We start from the raw sequence: 21,109 nt of genomic DNA, 5'->3' as shown, positions 1-21,109 counted from the left end.
TCCCGCTCACCCACGCATCCTCCCACTAACCCTACCGCAACCTTGCGCACCGCTACAACCTGTTCACCCACTCTTAAGCACCCCTCCCCAGGCCAAACCAAGCAAACCGCGCCGGGAACATCTTCGTGCCCCTGGTACCGTAAATGCAGCGCCGCGCCCCTGGTGCTGCTGAGAAGGGGTCCAATAGTTTATGCTCTGTTTTTCTTTGTTTGTTTGTTCATTCTGGGGCCCCTGGTGCGCATGCTGCCAGTCCAAATGTCCTACTTCCTTTTTTTTTTCAGTCAGGTTCCCTGGTGACATCTTGTAAGCTGATCTTGATGACATTGTAGGGTTTGTTTGATGACATCACATAATGCCTTCATGTCAGAGTTGTAACCTCAAAAAGTGTCCTTGCTGTGGTGTGATGTCGGCATGACACGCATGCATACATCTGTACCATGCACAGATCTGTACCATGCAGGAATCACTATCACAGTCAGAGTTCATATCAATGAGCAGAGAGCTGCAGTGGGCAGAAATCCCCACAGGTGGTCAGGCGGTCTATTGTAGTATTTGTAATCTGCTCATTGTAGCCTTTAATCATCTGCTGACCATGAAGTCTGTTACAGCCTTCCCTCCTCCAGGCAATTTTGTCTTCTCCCCTAAGAAATGTACAAACTGCAGATATTGTAATGTTGTAGAAAAACATGTGCTTAGTGTTGTTCTTCCACCGACAATATTTTACTTTATCTATTTTATGCTACTCAGGATCTTGTTTATATGCACATAATAAACATTTACAATAGGGCCTTCGCACTACTCGGTGCTCGTGCCCTAACAAAAGTGGGGGATGTAGCTCAGTGGTAGAGCGCATGCTTTGCATGTATGAGGCCCCGGGTTCAATCCCTGGCATCTCCAAGGGCATCTTATGCTCCTCTGTCAGCTCAAAGAGTTAATTGTTTAGACTTAACAAGTCTGATGTGCTTCATCTGGTCAAGTTCAGTAGAACTGATGGAGCCACTTGGGCTACGTTCAGACTGCAGGCTAAAGTGACCAAATCCAAATGTTTTGCACTAATGTGACCTGTATCTGATATTGTCTTCTGCGCATGCGGGTCACTTCAGGGCCACAGTCCGTGTACACAGGAGAGTGGTAGCAGTCGCATATTATTTTGTAAACACCAAAAAATCGGATTTCACCAAAAAATCCAAATTGAGCATTAAGACCTGCAGTCTGAACGTAGCCTTGGAGGAGTGGCGAAACGTGTTCAAAAAACAATCCTTCAGTCCAGTTGTCTCGATGTAAACTCCTGAAAAAACTGAGTTGTTCTCAGCTAACCAAAGTGCAGCAGCTAATCAATGATCACAGCTGCACTGCTTCCTGAACCAAACTGGGCCAGCTCTCCTCCTGCAGCCGCCTTTTCAGTCCCAATGCACTTCTTTCCTCATCAGTCTCCCTACAGGGAGAAAGACTCTGAACAAAACAATGTTCTGTTTCTGCCAGGTTTCGAACCAGGGACCTTTCGCGTGTGAGGCGAACGTGATAACCACTACACTACAGAAACTCACAATGTGTGCATTTCAGACAATAGCAGGGTGAGCTTGGTGTCAGTGATTTCACGTCCGAAATAGTTCAGTGCTCGTGTTGAATTCTGTTCGTCTAGGGTTATCATTTTTTTGTTTTGCGACGAAATGACAGGTGCGTTAAACTCTGCCGGGGCCGGTTAGCTCAGTTGGTTAGAGCGTGGTGCTAATAACGCCAAGGTCGCGGGTTCAATCCCCGTACGGGCCATTCTGTGATTTATGCTGAGAAACGGCGTGACTTTAGTATGAACACACCTTACGCAAGCCACGCTGGAAGGGTGTGGCTTGTGTGAGAAGCATCTGTGACACTCCTTTGAGGACAACAATGTTCACATTTTAGACTGAGAGGAAAGGTGGTTTGAAATAGGAGTCAAGGAAGCATCTATGTTAAGCTGGAAAAAACCTTCCCTTAACAGAGGTCGTGGCCTCAGACATCATCTGACATACAATGCAGTGATTCCATCCATTCCAGGAAGTTTTCCTCCAAGTCACATACTCACAGCAAGAACAAAGGACTGTCAACCAGTGCCCCTCCAGCAGTCTCATAGTCGTTAGCCAGTCGTTGGACACACCTGGCACAGGCAGCCAGACCATCACAGGTAATTATGGAAACATTTAGTGCTATTGTTTGTAAGTTTTACCCAGACCCACCCACTGAGGTCTGCAACCACCCACTGAGGTCTACAACCACATATAAACACCATTGTTTCCCCACCAACAGTTAGAACTGATGAAGCTGCTTGGATGAGCAGCGAAACGTCTTCAAGAAAACTCTACAAGTCCAGACGCCTTGCTTCAATCTTCTCTACGTATGATGACCTGGATGACTGAGAATCTTCGTTGACACGAGGTAGGACTGTATTAATGACTGGAAGGAAATTAGGCACAATTTAAAAAATTCCCTGACCGGGAATCGAACCCCGGGCCGCGGCGGTGAGAGCGTTGACACGAGGTAGGACTGTATTAATGACTGGAAGGAAATTAGGCACAATTTTAAAAATTCCCTGACCGGGAATCGAACCCGGGCCGCGGCGGTGAGAGCGCCGAATCCTAACCACTAGACCACCAGGGAGGCTGGGTAGGTCTCGCTTGAGCAGTTGTTCCACGAACTTCTAATGATGTGATATATGACCTACTTTTGGTATGTCGGGACACATCACGGAGAGGGGCTGGAGGATCTGAGGGACCTAACTCTGTGCTGAACATACCTGCGCACACACAGACAAATCATGTTAAGAGCGCAGGGCCCGTCTACAATCAGACACAGGTGCAGCACGTTAGGGCAGGGCAGCTAATCAGCGGGGGACAAGCACACAGTGGTGGGAGAGCAGAGAGGAAGCAGCAAAACCATTGACAGTAAAAACTATGGACAGAGCCTCCGTGACGTCACCCGTTTGTTTCTGAAGAGCCGTTTTGAGGCTCGGTGGGAGGTTCCGGGACTTGATGACCGCCGCCATGTTGGCAGCGTCACGTCAACTAAAACTCCGATTATGGACAAAGAGGGGGAGCACGAGCGGGGTTTAGGGGGGCGGGCGATCGTGGAAGCAGGAAACTCACACTGTGATACGTCAACTGTCTGTCACTCAAGCGGCAACGCCCATAATTAGGCGTAATTTTAAGTCCGAATACCATTGAAACGAGTGAGTTGTAAAAAAATTCACCCTCCCTACAATTGACACTAGCAGAGAACCTATCATCTGAGACCAGAGTGGTTTTTTGTACCAGGCTGTAAACATGTTTTTTTCTGCTGTGAAGTCGGCCATTTTAACATGGGAGTCTATGGGAAATTACTCGCTTTTGGAGCCAACCCCCAGCTGTTGCGGCGTGAATTACAAGTTTTGACACTTCCGCATGGGCTTCCACTTTGAGCCCCGAAGGTTGCCGCTTGAGCAAAACACACGGGGTCACGAGTGGATCCGTTGTTGGACCATGCTGATTTTTGAACGAGTGAACATGACAGGAATTGGAATGCTGGCGTTCTAGTCTGCAGCAAGTCCATGCAGAGCTTTATAAAGAATAACAGTCACTATTGTGGAACAGAAATCAGCTCCCCCTGAATGGAAGGCACCATTTTTGGAATGAAAGTCAGCATAACAGAATGAAACGCAGATTTTCAGAATGAAAGACATCGTTCATCCATGTGCCACTTCTACTTTGCATTGATACGAATGGCCAGAAAACAAGCTAGCTCCGAACAGTTAATGTCAGCTTGACCATCATCCTCCTCTTAACAATAATCTGAGCAAATTTCGGAACAGCTGTTTCCTCTTCGACCCATATTTGTCTGTTTGTTTCTGAATATAGTTGTGATGTATCATTGAGACAGTGTGAGCCAAAGATGACATCAGATATGATGCTTTTAGTTTAGAAGCAGCTGGAAATCATGAGTGTGACTGCTGCAAGCACTAACCACACTCATGATTTACAGCTTGAAGAAAGCAGAAGCTAATGAGCTGATCTTGGAGACTGTACACTCAGCAAGACTGACGCTCATAAACAATCTGTCAATCAATCAAGCTTCAGTTGTACAGCAGCTGTCAGGCAGAGCAGCTGCAGTTCAAGCTGCTGTTTACAAGCCGTTTACAGGGGACTACTTGCTCAGCTGTCGCCAACTTTCTGTGATAGCTGTCTGTCAAACGGAGCCGCTGGTCGGTGCAGATTTACCTGCGAAATGAAATGGAAACAAGTAAAGGAGCGCCAACACCAAACTGGAGAGGGAGCCATGCTCACCCTGAGCACAGTTAGCGGACGAGAGAGACAAGAAAAACCTCCTCCGAGCAAAATACCTTCAGTCACCCCTCTGCCCTGCCCTGCCCTGCCCTGCACACTGCCTCCCAACAATGCCCACACTCTCCCGCTCACCCACGCATCCTCCCACTAACCCTACCGCAACCTTGCGCACCGCTACAACCTGTTCACCCACTCTTAAGCACCCCTCCCCAGGCCAAACCAAGCAAACCGCGCCGGGAACATCTTCGTGCCCCTGGTACCGTAAATGCAGCGCCGCGCCCCTGGTGCTGCTGAGAAGGGGTCCAATAGTTTATGCTCTGTTTTTCTTTGTTTGTTTGTTCATTCTGGGGCCCCTGGTGCGCATGCTGCCAGTCCAAATGTCCTACTTCCTTTTTTTTTTCAGTCAGGTTCCCTGGTGACATCTTGTAAGCTGATCTTGATGACATTGTAGGGTTTGTTTGATGACATCACATAATGCCTTCATGTCAGAGTTGTAACCTCAAAAAGTGTCCTTGCTGTGGTGTGATGTCGGCATGACACGCATGCATACATCTGTACCATGCACAGATCTGTACCATGCAGGAATCACTATCACAGTCAGAGTTCATATCAATGAGCAGAGAGCTGCAGTGGGCAGAAATCCCCACAGGTGGTCAGGCGGTCTATTGTAGTATTTGTAATCTGCTCATTGTAGCTTTAATCATCTGCTGACCATGAAGTCTGTTACAGCCTTCCCTCCTCCAGGCAATTTTGTCTTCTCCCCTAAGAAATGTACAAACTGCAGATATTGTAATGTTGTAGAAAAACATGTGCTTAGTGTTGTTCTTCCACCGACAATATTTTACTTTATCTATTTTATGCTACTCAGGATCTTGTTTATATGCACATAATAAACATTTACAATAGGGCCTTCGCACTACTCGGTGCTCGTGCCCTAACAAAAGTGGGGGATGTAGCTCAGTGGTAGAGCGCATGCTTTGCATGTATGAGGCCCCGGGTTCAATCCCTGGCATCTCCAAGGGCATCTTATGCTCCTCTGTCAGCTCAAAGAGTTAATTGTTTAGACTTAACAAGTCTGATGTGCTTCATCTGGTCAAGTTCAGTAGAACTGATGGAGCCACTTGGGCTACGTTCAGACTGCAGGCTAAAGTGACCAAATCCAAATGTTTTGCACTAATGTGACCTGTATCTGATATTGTCTTCTGCGCATGCGGGTCACTTCAGGGCCACAGTCCGTGTACACAGGAGAGTGGTAGCAGTCGCATATTATTTTGTAAACACCAAAAAATCGGATTTCACCAAAAAATCCAAATTGAGCATTAAGACCTGCAGTCTGAACGTAGCCTTGGAGGAGTGGCGAAACGTGTTCAAAAAACAATCCTTCAGTCCAGTTGTCTCGATGTAAACTCCTGAAAAAACTGAGTTGTTCTCAGCTAACCAAAGTGCAGCAGCTAATCAATGATCACAGCTGCACTGCTTCCTGAACCAAACTGGGCCAGCTCTCCTCCTGCAGCCGCCTTTTCAGTCCCAATGCACTTCTTTCCTCATCAGTCTCCCTACAGGGAGAAAGACTCTGAACAAAACAATGTTCTGTTTCTGCCAGGTTTCGAACCAGGGACCTTTCGCGTGTGAGGCGAACGTGATAACCACTACACTACAGAAACTCACAATGTGTGCATTTCAGACAATAGCAGGGTGAGCTTGTTGTCAGTGATTTCACGTCCGAAATAGTTCAGTGCTCGTGTTGAATTCTGTTCGTCTAGGGTTATCATTTTTTTGTTTTGCCGACGAAATGACAGGTGCGTTAAACTCTGCCGGGGCCGGTTAGCTCAGTTGGTTAGAGCGTGGTGCTAATAACGCCAAGGTCGCGGGTTCAATCCCCGTACGGGCCATTCTGTGATTTATGCTGAGAAACGGCGTGACTTTAGTATGAACACACCTTACGCAAGCCACGCTGGAAGGGTGTGGCTTGTGTGAGAAGCATCTGTGACACTCCTTTGAGGACAACAATGTTCACATTTTAGACTGAGAGGAAAGGTGGTTTGAAATAGGAGTCAAGGAAGCATCTATGTTAAGCTGGAAAAAACCTTCCCTTAACAGAGGTCGTGGCCTCAGACATCATCTGACATACAATGCAGTGATTCCATCCATTCCAGGAAGTTTTCCTCCAAGTCACATACTCACAGCAAGAACAAAGGACTGTCAACCAGTGCCCCTCCAGCAGTCTCATAGTCGTTAGCCAGTCGTTGGACACACCTGGCACAGGCAGCCAGACCATCACAGGTAATTATGGAAACATTTAGTGCTATTGTTTGTAAGTTTTACCCAGACCCACCCACTGAGGTCTGCAACCACCCACTGAGGTCTACAACCACATATAAACACCATTGTTTCCCCACCAACAGTTAGAACTGATGAAGCTGCTTGGATGAGCAGCGAAACGTCTTCAAGAAAACTCTACAAGTCCAGACGCCTTGCTTCAATCTTCTCTACGTATGATGACCTGGATGACTGAGAATCTTCGTTGACACGAGGTAGGACTGTATTAATGACTGGAAGGAAATTAGGCACAATTTAAAAAATTCCCTGACCGGGAATCGAACCCCGGGCCGCGGCGGTGAGAGCGTTGACACGAGGTAGGACTGTATTAATGACTGGAAGGAAATTAGGCACAATTTTAAAAATTCCCTGACCGGGAATCGAACCCGGGCCGCGGCGGTGAGAGCGCCGAATCCTAACCACTAGACCACCAGGGAGGCTGGGTAGGTCTCGCTTGAGCAGTTGTTCCACGAACTTCTAATGATGTGATATATGACCTACTTTTGGTATGTCGGGACACATCACGGAGAGGGGCTGGAGGATCTGAGGGACCTAACTCTGTGCTGAACATACCTGCGCACACACAGACAAATCATGTTAAGAGCGCAGGGCCCGTCTACAATCAGACACAGGTGCAGCACGTTAGGGCAGGGCAGCTAATCAGCGGGGGACAAGCACACAGTGGTGGGAGAGCAGAGAAGAAGCAGCAAAACCATTGACAGTAAAAACTATGGACAGAGCCTCCGTGACGTCACCCGTTTGTTTCTGAAGAGCCGTTTTGAGGCTCGGTGGGAGGTTCCGGGACTTGATGACCGCCGCCATGTTGGCAGCGTCACGTCAACTAAAACTCCGATTATGGACAAAGAGGGGGAGCACGAGCGGGGTTTAGGGGGGCGGGCGATCGTGGAAGCAGGAAACTCACACTGTGATACGTCAACTGTCTGTCACTCAAGCGGCAACGCCCATAATTAGGCGTAATTTTAAGTCCGAATACCATTGAAACGAGTGAGTTGTAAAAAAATTCACCCTCCCTACAATTGACACTAGCAGAGAACCTATCATCTGAGACCAGAGTGGTTTTTTGTACCAGGCTGTAAACATGTTTTTTTCTGCTGTGAAGTCGGCCATTTTAACATGGGAGTCTATGGGAAATTACTCGCTTTTGGAGCCAACCCCCAGCTGTTGCGGCGTGAATTACAAGTTTTGACACTTCCGCATGGGCTTCCACTTTGAGCCCCGAAGGTTGCCGCTTGAGCAAAACACACGGGGTCACGAGTGGATCCGTTGTTGGACCATGCTGATTTTTGAACGAGTGAACATGACAGGAATTGGAATGCTGGCGTTCTAGTCTGCAGCAAGTCCATGCAGAGCTTTATAAAGAATAACAGTCACTATTGTGGAACAGAAATCAGCTCCCCCTGAATGGAAGGCACCATTTTTGGAATGAAAGTCAGCATAACAGAATGAAACGCAGATTTTCAGAATGAAAGACATCGTTCATCCATGTGCCACTTCTACTTTGCATTGATACGAATGGCCAGAAAACAAGCTAGCTCCGAACAGTTAATGTCAGCTTGACCATCATCCTCCTCTTAACAATAATCTGAGCAAATTTCGGAACAGCTGTTTCCTCTTCGACCCATATTTGTCTGTTTGTTTCTGAATATAGTTGTGATGTATCATTGAGACAGTGTGAGCCAAAGATGACATCAGATATGATGCTTTTAGTTTAGAAGCAGCTGGAAATCATGAGTGTGACTGCTGCAAGCACTAACCACACTCATGATTTACAGCTTGAAGAAAGCAGAAGCTAATGAGCTGATCTTGGAGACTGTACACTCAGCAAGACTGACGCTCATAAACAATCTGTCAATCAATCAAGCTTCAGTTGTACAGCAGCTGTCAGGCAGAGCAGCTGCAGTTCAAGCTGCTGTTTACAAGCCGTTTACAGGGGACTACTTGCTCAGCTGTCGCCAACTTTCTGTGATAGCTGTCTGTCAAACGGAGCCGCTGGTCGGTGCAGATTTACCTGCGAAATGAAATGGAAACAAGTAAAGGAGCGCCAACACCAAACTGGAGAGGGAGCCATGCTCACCCTGAGCACAGTTAGCGGACGAGAGAGAAAAGAAAAACCTCCTCCGAGCAAAATACCTTCAGTCACCCCTCTGCCCTGCCCTGCCCTGCCCTGCACACTGCCTCCCAACAATGCCCACACTCTCCCGCTCACCCACGCATCCTCCCACTAACCCTACCGCAACCTTGCGCACCGCTACAACCTGTTCACCCACTCTTAAGCACCCCTCCCCAGGCCAAACCAAGCAAACCGCGCCGGGGACATCTTCGTGCCCCTGGTACCGTAAATGCAGCGCCGCGCCCCTGGTGCTGCCGAGAAGGGGTCCAATAGTTTATGCTCTGTTTTTCTTTGTTTGTTTGTTCATTCTGGGGCCCCTGGTGCGCATGCTGCCAGTCCAAATGTCCTACTTCCTTTTTTTTTCAGTCAGGTTCCCTGGTGACATCTTGTAAGCTGATCTTGATGACATTGTAGGGTTTGTTTGATGACATCACATAATGCCTTCATGTCAGAGTTGTAACCTCAAAAAGTGTCCTTGCTGTGGTGTGATGTCGGCATGACACGCATGCATACATCTGTACCATGCACAGATCTGTACCATGCAGGAATCACTATCACAGTCAGAGTTCATATCAATGAGCAGAGAGCTGCAGTGGGCAGAAATCCCCACAGGTGGTCAGGCGGTCTATTGTAGTATTTGTAATCTGCTCATTGTAGCTTTTAATCATCTGCTGACCATGAAGTCTGTTACAGCCTTCCCTCCTCCAGGCAATTTTGTCTTCTCCCCTAAGAAATGTACAAACTGCAGATATTGTAATGTTGTAGAAAAACATGTGCTTAGTGTTGTTCTTCCACCGACAATATTTTACTTTATCTATTTTATGCTACTCAGGATCTTGTTTATATGCACATAATAAACATTTACAATAGGGCCTTCGCACTACTCGGTGCTCGTGCCCTAACAAAAGTGGGGGATGTAGCTCAGTGGTAGAGCGCATGCTTTGCATGTATGAGGCCCCGGGTTCAATCCCTGGCATCTCCAAGGGCATCTTATGCTCCTCTGTCAGCTCAAAGAGTTAATTGTTTAGACTTAACAAGTCTGATGTGCTTCATCTGGTCAAGTTCAGTAGAACTGATGGAGCCACTTGGGCTACGTTCAGACTGCAGGCTAAAGTGACCAAATCCAAATGTTTTGCACTAATGTGACCTGTATCTGATATTGTCTTCTGCGCATGCGGGTCACTTCAGGGCCACAGTCCGTGTACACAGGAGAGTGGTAGCAGTCGCATATTATTTTGTAAACACCTAAAAATCGGATTTCACCAAAAAATCCAAATTGAGCATTAAGACCTGCAGTCTGAACGTAGCCTTGGAGGAGTGGCGAAACGTGTTCAAAAAACAATCCTTCAGTCCAGTTGTCTCGATGTAAACTCCTGAAAAAACTGAGTTGTTCTCAGCTAACCAAAGTGCAGCAGCTAATCAATGATCACAGCTGCACTGCTTCCTGAACCAAACTGGGCCAGCTCTCCTCCTGCAGCCGCCTTTTCAGTCCCAATGCACTTCTTTCCTCATCAGTCTCCCTACAGGGAGAAAGACTCTGAACAAAACAATGTTCTGTTTCTGCCAGGTTTCGAACCAGGGACCTTTCGCGTGTGAGGCGAACGTGATAACCACTACACTACAGAAACTCACAATGTGTGCATTTCAGACAATAGCAGGGTGAGCTTGTTGTCAGTGATTTCACGTCCGAAATAGTTCAGTGCTCGTGTTGAATTCTGTTCGTCTAGGGTTATCATTTTTTTGTTTTCCGACGAAATGACAGGTGCGTTAAACTCTGCCGGGGCCGGTTAGCTCAGTTGGTTAGAGCGTGGTGCTAATAACGCCAAGGTCGCGGGTTCAATCCCCGTACGGGCCATTCTGTGATTTATGCTGAGAAACGGCGTGACTTTAGTATGAACACACCTTACGCAAGCCACGCTGGAAGGGTGTGGCTTGTGTGAGAAGCATCTGTGACACTCCTTTGAGGACAACAATGTTCACATTTTAGACTGAGAGGAAAGGTGGTTTGAAATAGGAGTCAAGGAAGCATCTATGTTAAGCTGGAAAAAACCTTCCCTTAACAGAGGTCGTGGCCTCAGACATCATCTGACATACAATGCAGTGATTCCATCCATTCCAGGAAGTTTTCCTCCAAGTCACATACTCACAGCAAGAACAAAGGACTGTCAACCAGTGCCCCTCCAGCAGTCTCATAGTCGTTAGCCAGTCGTTGGACACACCTGGCACAGGCAGCCAGACCATCACAGGTAATTATGGAAACATTTAGTGCTATTGTTTGTAAGTTTTACCCAGACCCACCCACTGAGGTCTGCAACCACCCACTGAGGTCTACAACCACATATAAACACCATTGTTTCCCCACCAACAGTTAGAACTGATGAAGCTGCTTGGATGAGCAGCGAAACGTCTTCAAGAAAACTCTACAAGTCCAGACGCCTTGCTTCAATCTTCTCTACGTATGATGACCTGGATGACTGAGAATCTTCGTTGACACGAGGTAGGACTGTATTAATGACTGGAAGGAAATTAGGCACAATTTAAAAAATTCCCTGACCGGGAATCGAACCCCGGGCCGCGGCGGTGAGAGCGTTGACACGAGGTAGGACTGTATTAATGACTGGAAGGAAATTAGGCACAATTTTAAAAATTCCCTGACCGGGAATCGAACCCGGGCCGCGGCGGTGAGAGCGCCGAATCCTAACCACTAGACCACCAGGGAGGCTGGGTAGGTCTCGCTTGAGCAGTTGTTCCACGAACTTCTAATGATGTGATATATGACCTACTTTTGGTATGTCGGGACACATCACGGAGAGGGGCTGGAGGATCTGAGGGACCTAACTCTGTGCTGAACATACCTGCGCACACACAGACAAATCATGTTAAGAGCGCAGGGCCCGTCTACAATCAGACACAGGTGCAGCACGTTAGGGCAGGGCAGCTAATCAGCGGGGGACAAGCACACAGTGGTGGGAGAGCAGAGAAGAAGCAGCAAAACCATTGACAGTAAAAACTATGGACAGAGCCTCCGTGACGTCACCCGTTTGTTTCTGAAGAGCCGTTTTGAGGCTCGGTGGGAGGTTCCGGGACTTGATGACCGCCGCCATGTTGGCAGCGTCACGTCAACTAAAACTCCGATTATGGACAAAGAGGGGGAGCACGAGCGGGGTTTAGGGGGGCGGGCGATCGTGGAAGCAGGAAACTCACACTGTGATACGTCAACTGTCTGTCACTCAAGCGGCAACGCCCATAATTAGGCGTAATTTTAAGTCCGAATACCATTGAAACGAGTGAGTTGTAAAAAAATTCACCCTCCCTACAATTGACACTAGCAGAGAACCTATCATCTGAGACCAGAGTGGTTTTTTGTACCAGGCTGTAAACATGTTTTTTTCTGCTGTGAAGTCGGCCATTTTAACATGGGAGTCTATGGGAAATTACTCGCTTTTGGAGCCAACCCCCAGCTGTTGCGGCGTGAATTACAAGTTTTGACACTTCCGCATGGGCTTCCACTTTGAGCCCCGAAGGTTGCCGCTTGAGCAAAACACACGGGGTCACGAGTGGATCCGTTGTTGGACCATGCTGATTTTTGAACGAGTGAACATGACAGGAATTGGAATGCTGGCGTTCTAGTCTGCAGCAAGTCCATGCAGAGCTTTATAAAGAATAACAGTCACTATTGTGGAACAGAAATCAGCTCCCCCTGAATGGAAGGCACCATTTTTGGAATGAAAGTCAGCATAACAGAATGAAACGCAGATTTTCAGAATGAAAGACATCGTTCATCCATGTGCCACTTCTACTTTGCATTGATACGAATGGCCAGAAAACAAGCTAGCTCCGAACAGTTAATGTCAGCTTGACCATCATCCTCCTCTTAACAATAATCTGAGCAAATTTCGGAACAGCTGTTTCCTCTTCGACCCATATTTGTCTGTTTGTTTCTGAATATAGTTGTGATGTATCATTGAGACAGTGTGAGCCAAAGATGACATCAGATATGATGCTTTTAGTTTAGAAGCAGCTGGAAATCATGAGTGTGACTGCTGCAAGCACTAACCACACTCATGATTTACAGCTTGAAGAAAGCAGAAGCTAATGAGCTGATCTTGGAGACTGTACACTCAGCAAGACTGACGCTCATAAACAATCTGTCAATCAATCAAGCTTCAGTTGTACAGCAGCTGTCAGGCAGAGCAGCTGCAGTTCAAGCTGCTGTTTACAAGCCGTTTACAGGGGACTACTTGCTCAGCTGTCGCCAACTTTCTGTGATAGCTGTCTGTCAAACGGAGCCGCTGGTCGGTGCAGATTTACCTGCGAAATGAAATGGAAACAAGTAAAGGAGCGCCAACACCAAACTGGAGAGGGAGCCATGCTCACCCTGAGCACAGTTAGCGGACGAGAGAGACAAGAAAAACCTCCTCCGAGCAAAATACCTTCAGTCACCCCTCTGCCCTGCCCTGCCCTGCCCTGCACACTGCCTCCCAACAATGCCCACACTCTCCCGCTCACCCACGCATCCTCCCACTAACCCTACCGCAACCTTGCGCACCGCTACAACCTGTTCACCCACTCTTAAGCACCCCTCCCCAGGCCAAACCAAGCAAACCGCGCCGGGAACATCTTCGTGCCCCTGGTACCGTAAATGCAGCGCCGCGCCCCTGGTGCTGCTGAGAAGGGGTCCAATAGTTTATGCTCTGTTTTTCTTTGTTTGTTTGTTCATTCTGGGGCCCCTGGTGCGCATGCTGCCAGTCCAAATGTCCTACTTCCTTTTTTTTTTCAGTCAGGTTCCCTGGTGACATCTTGTAAGCTGATCTTGATGACATTGTAGGGTTTGTTTGATGACATCACATAATGCCTTCATGTCAGAGTTGTAACCTCAAAAAGTGTCCTTGCTGTGGTGTGATGTCGGCATGACACGCATGCATACATCTGTACCATGCACAGATCTGTACCATGCAGGAATCACTATCACAGTCAGAGTTCATATCAATGAGCAGAGAGCTGCAGTGGGCAGAAATCCCCACAGGTGGTCAGGCGGTCTATTGTAGTATTTGTAATCTGCTCATTGTAGCTTTTAATCATCTGCTGACCATGAAGTCTGTTACAGCCTTCCCTCCTCCAGGCAATTTTGTCTTCTCCCCTAAGAAATGTACAAACTGCAGATATTGTAATGTTGTAGAAAAACATGTGCTTAGTGTTGTTCTTCCACCGACAATATTTTACTTTATCTATTTTATGCTACTCAGGATCTTGTTTATATGCACATAATAAACATTTACAATAGGGCCTTCGCACTACTCGGTGCTCGTGCCCTAACAAAAGTGGGGGATGTAGCTCAGTGGTAGAGCGCATGCTTTGCATGTATGAGGCCCCGGGTTCAATCCCTGGCATCTCCAAGGGCATCTTATGCTCCTCTGTCAGCTCAAAGAGTTAATTGTTTAGACTTAACAAGTCTGATGTGCTTCATCTGGTCAAGTTCAGTAGAACTGATGGAGCCACTTGGGCTACGTTCAGACTGCAGGCTAAAGTGACCAAATCCAAATGTTTTGCACTAATGTGACCTGTATCTGATATTGTCTTCTGCGCATGCGGGTCACTTCAGGGCCACAGTCCGTGTACACAGGAGAGTGGTAGCAGTCGCATATTATTTTGTAAACACCAAAAAATCGGATTTCACCAAAAAATCCAAATTGAGCATTAAGACCTGCAGTCTGAACGTAGCCTTGGAGGAGTGGCGAAACGTGTTCAAAAAACAATCCTTCAGTCCAGTTGTCTCGATGTAAACTCCTGAAAAAACTGAGTTGTTCTCAGCTAACCAAAGTGCAGCAGCTAATCAATGATCACAGCTGCACTGCTTCCTGAACCAAACTGGGCCAGCTCTCCTCCTGCAGCCGCCTTTTCAGTCCCAATGCACTTCTTTCCTCATCAGTCTCCCTACAGGGAGAAAGACTCTGAACAAAACAATGTTCTGTTTCTGCCAGGTTTCGAACCAGGGACCTTTCGCGTGTGAGGCGAACGTGATAACCACTACACTACAGAAACTCACAATGTGTGCATTTCAGACAATAGCAGGGTGAGCTTGTTGTCAGTGATTTCACGTCCGAAATAGTTCAGTGCTCGTGTTGAATTCTGTTCGTCTAGGGTTATCATTTTTTTGTTTTCCGACGAAATGACAGGTGCGTTAAACTCTGCCGGGGCCGGTTAGCTCAGTTGGTTAGAGCGTGGTGCTAATAACGCCAAGGTCGCGGGTTCAATCCCCGTACGGGCCATTCTGTGATTTATGCTGAGAAACGGCGTGACTTTAGTATGAACACACCTTACGCAAGCCACGCTGGAAGGGTGTGGCTTGTGTGAGAAGCATCTGTGACACTCCTTTGAGGACAACAATGTTCACATTTTAGACTGAGAGGAAAGGTGGTTTGAAATAGGAGTCAAGGAAGCATCTATGTTAAGCTGGAAAAAACCTTCCCTTAACAGAGGTCGTGGCCTCAGACATCATCTGACATACAATGCAGTGATTCCATCCATTCCAGGAAGTTTTCCTCCAAGTCACATACTCACAGCAAGAACAAAGGACTGTCAACCAGTGCCCCTCCAGCAGTCTCATAGTCGTTAGCCAGTCGTTGGACACACCTGGCACAGGCAGCCAGACCATCACAGGTAATTATGGAAACATTTAGTGCTATTGTTTGTAAGTTTTACCCAGACCCACCCACTGAGGTCTGCAACCACCCACTGAGGTCTACAACCACATATAAACACCATTGTTTCCCCACCAACAGTTAGAACTGATGAAGCTGCTTGGATGAGCAGCGAAACGTCTTCAAGAAAACTCTACAAGTCCAGACGCCTTGCTTCAATCTTCTCTACGTATGATGACCTGGATGACTGAGAATCTTCGTTGACACGAGGTAGGACTGTATTAATGACTGGAAGGAAATTAGGCACAATTTAAAAAATTCCCTGACCGGGAATCGAACCCCGGGCCGCGGCGGTGAGAGCGTTGACACGAGGTAGGACTGTATTAATGACTGGAAGGAAATTAGGCACAATTTTAAAAATTCCCTGACCGGGAATCGAACCCGGGCCGCGGCGGTGAGAGCGCCGAATCCTAACCACTAGACCACCAGGGAGGCTGGGTAGGTCTGGCTTGAGCAGTTGTTCCACGAACTTCTAATGATGTGATATATGACCTACTTTTGGTATGTCGGGACACATCACGGAGAGGGGCTGGAGGATCTGAGGGACCTAACTCTGTGCTGAACATACCTGCGCACACACAGACAAATCATGTTAAGAGCGCAGGGCCCGTCTACAATCAGACACAGGTGCAGCACGTTAGGGCAGGGCAGCTAATCAGCGGGGGACAAGCACACAGAGGTGGGAGAGCAGAGAGGAAGCAGCAAAACCATTGACAGTAAAAACTATGGACAGAGCCTCCGTGACGTCACCCGTTTGTTTCTGAAGAGCCGTTTTGAGGCTCGGTGGGAGGTTCCGGGACTTGATGACCGCCGCCATGTTGGCAGCGTCACGTCAACTAAAACTCCGATTATGGACAAAGAGGGGGAGCACGAGCGGGGTTTAGGGGGGCGGGCGATCGTGGAAGCAGGAAACTCACACTGTGATACGTCAACTGTCTGTCACTCAAGCGGCAACGCCCATAATTAGGCGTAATTTTAAGTCCGAATACCATTGAAACGAGTGAGTTGTAAAAAAATTCACCCTCCCTACAATTGACACTAGCAGAGAACCTATCATCTGAGACCAGAGTGGTTTTTTGTACCAGGCTGTAAACATGTTTTTTTCTGCTGTGAAGTCGGCCATTTTAACATGGGAGTCTATGGGAAATTACTCGCTTTTGGAGCCAACCCCCAGCTGTTGCGGCGTGAATTACAAGTTTTGACACTTCCGCATGGGCTTCCACTTTGAGCCCCGAAGGTTGCCGCTTGAGCAAAACACACGGGGTCACGAGTGGATCCGTTGTTGGACCATGCTGATTTTTGAACGAGTGAACATGACAGGAATTGGAATGCTGGCGTTCTAGTCTGCAGCAAGTCCATGCAGAGCTTTATAAAGAATAACAGTCACTATTGTGGAACAGAAATCAGCTCCCCCTGAATGGAAGGCACCATTTTTGGAATGAAAGTCAGCATAACAGAATGAAACGCAGATTTTCAGAATGAAAGACATCGTTCATCCATGTGCCACTTCTACTTTGCATTGATACGAATGGCCAGAAAACAAGCTAGCTCCGAACAGTTAATGTCAGCTTGACCATCATCCTCCTCTTAACAATAATCTGAGCAAATTTCGGAACAGCTGTTTCCTCTTCGACCCATATTTGTCTGTTTGTTTCTGAATATAGTTGTGATGTATCATTGAGACAGTGTGAGCCAAAGATGACATCAGATATGATGCTTTTAGTTTAGAAGCAGCTGGAAATCATGAGTGTGACTGCTGCAAGCACTAACCACACTCATGATTTACAGCTTGAAGAAAGCAGAAGCTAATGAGCTGATCTTGGAGACTGTACACTCAGCAAGACTGACGCTCATAAACAATCTGTCAATCAATCAAGCTTCAGTTGTACAGCAGCTGTCAGGCAGAGCAGCTGCAGTTCAAGCTGCTGTTTACAAGCCGTTTACAGGGGACTACTTGCTCAGCTGTCGCCAACTTTCTGTGATAGCTGTCTGTCAAACGGAGCCGCTGGTCGGTGCAGATTTACCTGCGAAATGAAATGGAAACAAGTAAAGGAGCGCCAACACCAAACTGGAGAGGGAGCCATGCTCACCCTGAGCACAGTTAGCGGACGAGAGAGACAAGAAAAACCTCCTCCGAGCAAAATACCTTCAGTCACCCCTCTGCCCTGCCCTGCCCTGCCCTGCACACTGCCTCCCAACAATGCCCACACTCTCCCGCTCACCCACGCATCCTCCCACTAACCCTACCGCAACCTTGCGCACCGCTACACCCTGTTCACCCACTCTTAAGCACCCCTCCCCAGGCCAAACCAAGCAAACCGCGCCGGGAACATCTTCGTGCCCCTGGTACCGTAAATGCAGCGCCGCGCCCCTGGTGCTGCTGAGAAGGGGTCCAATAGTTTATGCTCTGTTTTTCTTTGTTTGTTTGTTCATTCTGGGGCCCCTGGTGCGCATGCTGCCAGTCCAAATGTCCTACTTCCTTTTTTTTTTCAGTCAGGTTCCCTGGTGACATCTTGTAAGCTGATCTTGATGACATTGTAGGGTTTGTTTGATGACATCACATAATGCCTTCATGTCAGAGTTGTAACCTCAAAAAGTGTCCTTGCTGTGGTGTGATGTCGGCATGACACGCATGCATACATCTGTACCATGCACAGATCTGTACCATGCAGGAATCACTATCACAGTCAGAGTTCATATCAATGAGCAGAGAGCTGCAGTGGGCAGAAATCCCCACAGGTGGTCAGGCGGTCTATTGTAGTATTTGTAATCTGCTCATTGTAGCTTTTAATCATCTGCTGACCATGAAGTCTGTTACAGCCTTCCCTCCTCCAGGCAATTTTGTCTTCTCCCCTAAGAAATGTACAAACTGCAGATATTGTAATGTTGTAGAAAAACATGTGCTTAGTGTTGTTCTTCCACCGACAATATTTTACTTTATCTATTTTATGCTACTCAGGATCTTGTTTATATGCACATAATAAACATTTACAATAGGGCCTTCGCACTACTCGGTGCTCGTGCCCTAACAAAAGTGGGGGATGTAGCTCAGTGGTAGAGCGCATGCTTTGCATGTATGAGGCCCCGGGTTCAATCCCTGGCATCTCCAAGGGCATCTTATGCTCCTCTGTCAGCTCAAAGAGTTAATTGTTTAGACTTAACAAGTCTGATGTGCTTCATCTGGTCAAGTTCAGTAGAACTGATGGAGCCACTTGGGCTACGTTCAGACTGCAGGCTAAAGTGACCAAATCTAAATGTTTTGCACTAATGTGACCTGTATCTGATATTGTCTTCTGCGCATGCGGGTCACTTCAGGGCCACAGTCCGTGTACACAGGAGAGTGGTAGCAGTCGCATATTATTTTGTAAACACCTAAAAATCGGATTTCACCAAAAAATCCAAATTGAGCATTAAGACCTGCAGTCTGAACGTAGCCTTGGAGGAGTGGCGAAACGTGTTCAAAAAACAATCCTTCAGTCCAGTTGTCTCGATGTAAACTCCTGAAAAAACTGAGTTGTTCTCAGCTAACCAAAGTGCAGCAGCTAATCAATGAACACAGCTGCACTGCTTCCTGAACCAAACTGGGCCAGCTCTCCTCCTGCAGCCGCCTTTTCAGTCCCAATGCACTTCTTTCCTCATCAGTCTCCCTACAGGGAGAAAGACTCTGAACAAAACAATGTTCTGTTTCTGCCAGGTTTCGAACCAGGGACCTTTCGCGTGTGAGGCGAACGTGATAACCACTACACTACAGAAACTCACAATGTGTGCATTTCAGACAATAGCAGGGTGAGCTTGTTGTCAGTGATTTCACGTCCGAAATAGTTCAGTGCTCGTGTTGAATTCTGTTCGTCTAGGGTTATCATTTTTTTGTTTTCCGACGAAATGACAGGTGCGTTAAACTCTGCCGGGGCCGGTTAGCTCAGTTGGTTAGAGCGTGGTGCTAATAACGCCAAGGTCGCGGGTTCAATCCCCGTACGGGCCATTCTGTGATTTATGCTGAGAAACGGCGTGACTTTAGTATGAACACACCTTACGCAAGCCACGCTGGAAGGGTGTGGCTTGTGTGAGAAGCATCTGTGACACTCCTTTGAGGACAACAATGTTCACATTTTAGACTGAGAGGAAAGGTGGTTTGAAATAGGAGTCAAGGAAGCATCTATGTTAAGCTGGAAAAAACCTTCCCTTAACAGAGGTCGTGGCCTCAGACATCATCTGACATACAATGCAGTGATTCCATCCATTCCAGGAAGTTTTCCTCCAAGTCACATACTCACAGCAAGAACAAAGGACTGTCAACCAGTGTCCCTCCAGCAGTCTCATAGTCGTTAGCCAGTCGTTGGACACACCTGGCACAGGCAGCCAGACCATCACAGGTAATTATGGAAACATTTAGTGCTATTGTTTGTAAGTTTTACCCAGACCCACCCACTGAGGTCTGCAACCACCCACTGAGGTCTACAACCACATATAAACACCATTGTTTCCCCACCAACAGTTAGAACTGATGAAGCTGCTTGGATGAGCAGCGAAACGTCTTCAAGAAAACTCTACAAGTCCAGACGCCTTGCTTCAATCTTCTCTACGTATGATGACCTGGATGACTGAGAATCTTCGTTGACACGAGGTAGGACTGTATTAATGACTGGAAGGAAATTAGGCACAATTTAAAAAATTCCCTGACCGGGAATCGAACCCCGGGCCGCGGCGGTGAGAGCGTTGACACGAGGTAGGACTGTATTAATGACTGGAAGGAAATTAGGCACAATTTTAAAAATTCCCTGACCGGGAATCGAACCCGGGCCGCGGCGGTGAGAGCGCCGAATCCTAACCACTAGACCACCAGGGAGGCTGGGTAGGTCTGGCTTGAGCAGTTGTTCCACGAACTTCTAATGATGTGATATATGACCTACTTTTGGTATGTCGGGACACATCACGGAGAGGGGCTGGAGGATCTGAGGGACCTAACTCTGTGCTGAACATACCTGCGCACACACAGACAAATCATGTTAAGAGCGCAGGGCCCGTCTACAATCAGACACAGGTGCAGCACGTTAGGGCAGGGCAGCTAATCAGCGGGGGACAAGCACACAGAGGTGGGAGAGCAGAGAGGAAGCAGCAAAACCATTGACAGTAAAAACTATGGACAGAGCCTCCGTGACGTCACCCGTTTGTTTCTGAAGAGCCGTTTTGAGGCTCGGTGGGAGGTTCCGGGACTTGATGACCGCCGCCATGTTGGCAGCGTCACGTCAACTAAAACTCCGATTATGGACAAAGAGGGGGAGCACGAGCGGGGTTTAGGGGGGCGGGCGATCGTGGAAGCAGGAAACTCACACTGTGATACGTCAACTGTCTGTCACTCAAGCGGCAACGCCCATAATTAGGCGTAATTTTAAGTCCGAATACCATTGAAACGAGTGAGTTGTAAAAAAATTCACCCTCCCTACAATTGACACTAGCAGAGAACCTATCATCTGAGACCAGAGTGGTTTTTTGTACCAGGCTGTAAACATTTTTGTTTCTGCTGTGAAGTCGGCCATTTTAACATGGGAGTCTATGGGAAATTACTCGCTTTTGGAGCCAACCCCCAGCTGTTGCGGCGTGAATTACAAGTTTTGACAGTTCCGCATGGGCTTCCACTTTGAGCCCCGAAGGTTGCCGCTTGAGCA

General features: G+C 47.6%; 20 non-coding genes across 20 annotated transcripts; 10 read left to right on the top strand and 10 right to left on the bottom strand.

Moving 5' to 3' along the window:
• Positions 1–825: 825 nt before the first annotated feature.
• trnaa-ugc (transfer RNA alanine (anticodon UGC)) lies at positions 826–897 on the top strand. The gene has a single exon. It is a non-coding gene; the product is annotated as a tRNA-Ala (tRNA).
• A 573-nt stretch (positions 898–1,470) lies between these two features.
• Positions 1,471–1,543, bottom strand: trnav-cac (transfer RNA valine (anticodon CAC)). Its single transcript has one exon. It is a non-coding gene; the product is annotated as a tRNA-Val (tRNA).
• A 153-nt stretch (positions 1,544–1,696) lies between these two features.
• On the top strand, positions 1,697–1,770 carry trnai-aau (transfer RNA isoleucine (anticodon AAU)). The gene has a single exon. It is a non-coding gene; the product is annotated as a tRNA-Ile (tRNA).
• A 792-nt stretch (positions 1,771–2,562) lies between these two features.
• On the bottom strand, positions 2,563–2,634 carry trnae-cuc (transfer RNA glutamic acid (anticodon CUC)). Its single transcript has one exon. It is a non-coding gene; the product is annotated as a tRNA-Glu (tRNA).
• Positions 2,635–5,238: 2,604 nt separating this feature from the next.
• Positions 5,239–5,310, top strand: trnaa-ugc (transfer RNA alanine (anticodon UGC)). Its single transcript has one exon. It is a non-coding gene; the product is annotated as a tRNA-Ala (tRNA).
• Positions 5,311–5,883: 573 nt separating this feature from the next.
• Positions 5,884–5,956, bottom strand: trnav-cac (transfer RNA valine (anticodon CAC)). The gene has a single exon. It is a non-coding gene; the product is annotated as a tRNA-Val (tRNA).
• A 154-nt stretch (positions 5,957–6,110) lies between these two features.
• Positions 6,111–6,184, top strand: trnai-aau (transfer RNA isoleucine (anticodon AAU)). The gene has a single exon. It is a non-coding gene; the product is annotated as a tRNA-Ile (tRNA).
• A 792-nt stretch (positions 6,185–6,976) lies between these two features.
• trnae-cuc (transfer RNA glutamic acid (anticodon CUC)) lies at positions 6,977–7,048 on the bottom strand. The gene has a single exon. It is a non-coding gene; the product is annotated as a tRNA-Glu (tRNA).
• Positions 7,049–9,652: 2,604 nt separating this feature from the next.
• Positions 9,653–9,724, top strand: trnaa-ugc (transfer RNA alanine (anticodon UGC)). Its single transcript has one exon. It is a non-coding gene; the product is annotated as a tRNA-Ala (tRNA).
• A 573-nt stretch (positions 9,725–10,297) lies between these two features.
• Positions 10,298–10,370, bottom strand: trnav-cac (transfer RNA valine (anticodon CAC)). Its single transcript has one exon. It is a non-coding gene; the product is annotated as a tRNA-Val (tRNA).
• A 153-nt stretch (positions 10,371–10,523) lies between these two features.
• Positions 10,524–10,597, top strand: trnai-aau (transfer RNA isoleucine (anticodon AAU)). Its single transcript has one exon. It is a non-coding gene; the product is annotated as a tRNA-Ile (tRNA).
• A 792-nt stretch (positions 10,598–11,389) lies between these two features.
• Positions 11,390–11,461, bottom strand: trnae-cuc (transfer RNA glutamic acid (anticodon CUC)). Its single transcript has one exon. It is a non-coding gene; the product is annotated as a tRNA-Glu (tRNA).
• Positions 11,462–14,066: 2,605 nt separating this feature from the next.
• On the top strand, positions 14,067–14,138 carry trnaa-ugc (transfer RNA alanine (anticodon UGC)). Its single transcript has one exon. It is a non-coding gene; the product is annotated as a tRNA-Ala (tRNA).
• A 573-nt stretch (positions 14,139–14,711) lies between these two features.
• Positions 14,712–14,784, bottom strand: trnav-cac (transfer RNA valine (anticodon CAC)). Its single transcript has one exon. It is a non-coding gene; the product is annotated as a tRNA-Val (tRNA).
• A 153-nt stretch (positions 14,785–14,937) lies between these two features.
• Positions 14,938–15,011, top strand: trnai-aau (transfer RNA isoleucine (anticodon AAU)). The gene has a single exon. It is a non-coding gene; the product is annotated as a tRNA-Ile (tRNA).
• Positions 15,012–15,803: 792 nt separating this feature from the next.
• trnae-cuc (transfer RNA glutamic acid (anticodon CUC)) lies at positions 15,804–15,875 on the bottom strand. Its single transcript has one exon. It is a non-coding gene; the product is annotated as a tRNA-Glu (tRNA).
• A 2,605-nt stretch (positions 15,876–18,480) lies between these two features.
• Positions 18,481–18,552, top strand: trnaa-ugc (transfer RNA alanine (anticodon UGC)). The gene has a single exon. It is a non-coding gene; the product is annotated as a tRNA-Ala (tRNA).
• Positions 18,553–19,125: 573 nt separating this feature from the next.
• trnav-cac (transfer RNA valine (anticodon CAC)) lies at positions 19,126–19,198 on the bottom strand. Its single transcript has one exon. It is a non-coding gene; the product is annotated as a tRNA-Val (tRNA).
• A 153-nt stretch (positions 19,199–19,351) lies between these two features.
• Positions 19,352–19,425, top strand: trnai-aau (transfer RNA isoleucine (anticodon AAU)). Its single transcript has one exon. It is a non-coding gene; the product is annotated as a tRNA-Ile (tRNA).
• A 792-nt stretch (positions 19,426–20,217) lies between these two features.
• trnae-cuc (transfer RNA glutamic acid (anticodon CUC)) lies at positions 20,218–20,289 on the bottom strand. Its single transcript has one exon. It is a non-coding gene; the product is annotated as a tRNA-Glu (tRNA).
• Positions 20,290–21,109: the final 820 nt, after the last annotated feature.

The sequence above is a fragment of the Parambassis ranga genome, unplaced genomic scaffold (genome assembly GCF_900634625.1).
Source record: "Parambassis ranga unplaced genomic scaffold, fParRan2.1 scaffold_33_arrow_ctg1, whole genome shotgun sequence".
NCBI classification, from domain to species: domain Eukaryota; kingdom Metazoa; phylum Chordata; class Actinopteri; family Ambassidae; genus Parambassis; species Parambassis ranga.
The sequence above is the reverse complement of the archived record's forward strand: the minus strand, read 5'-3'. Positions and strand labels throughout refer to the sequence as shown.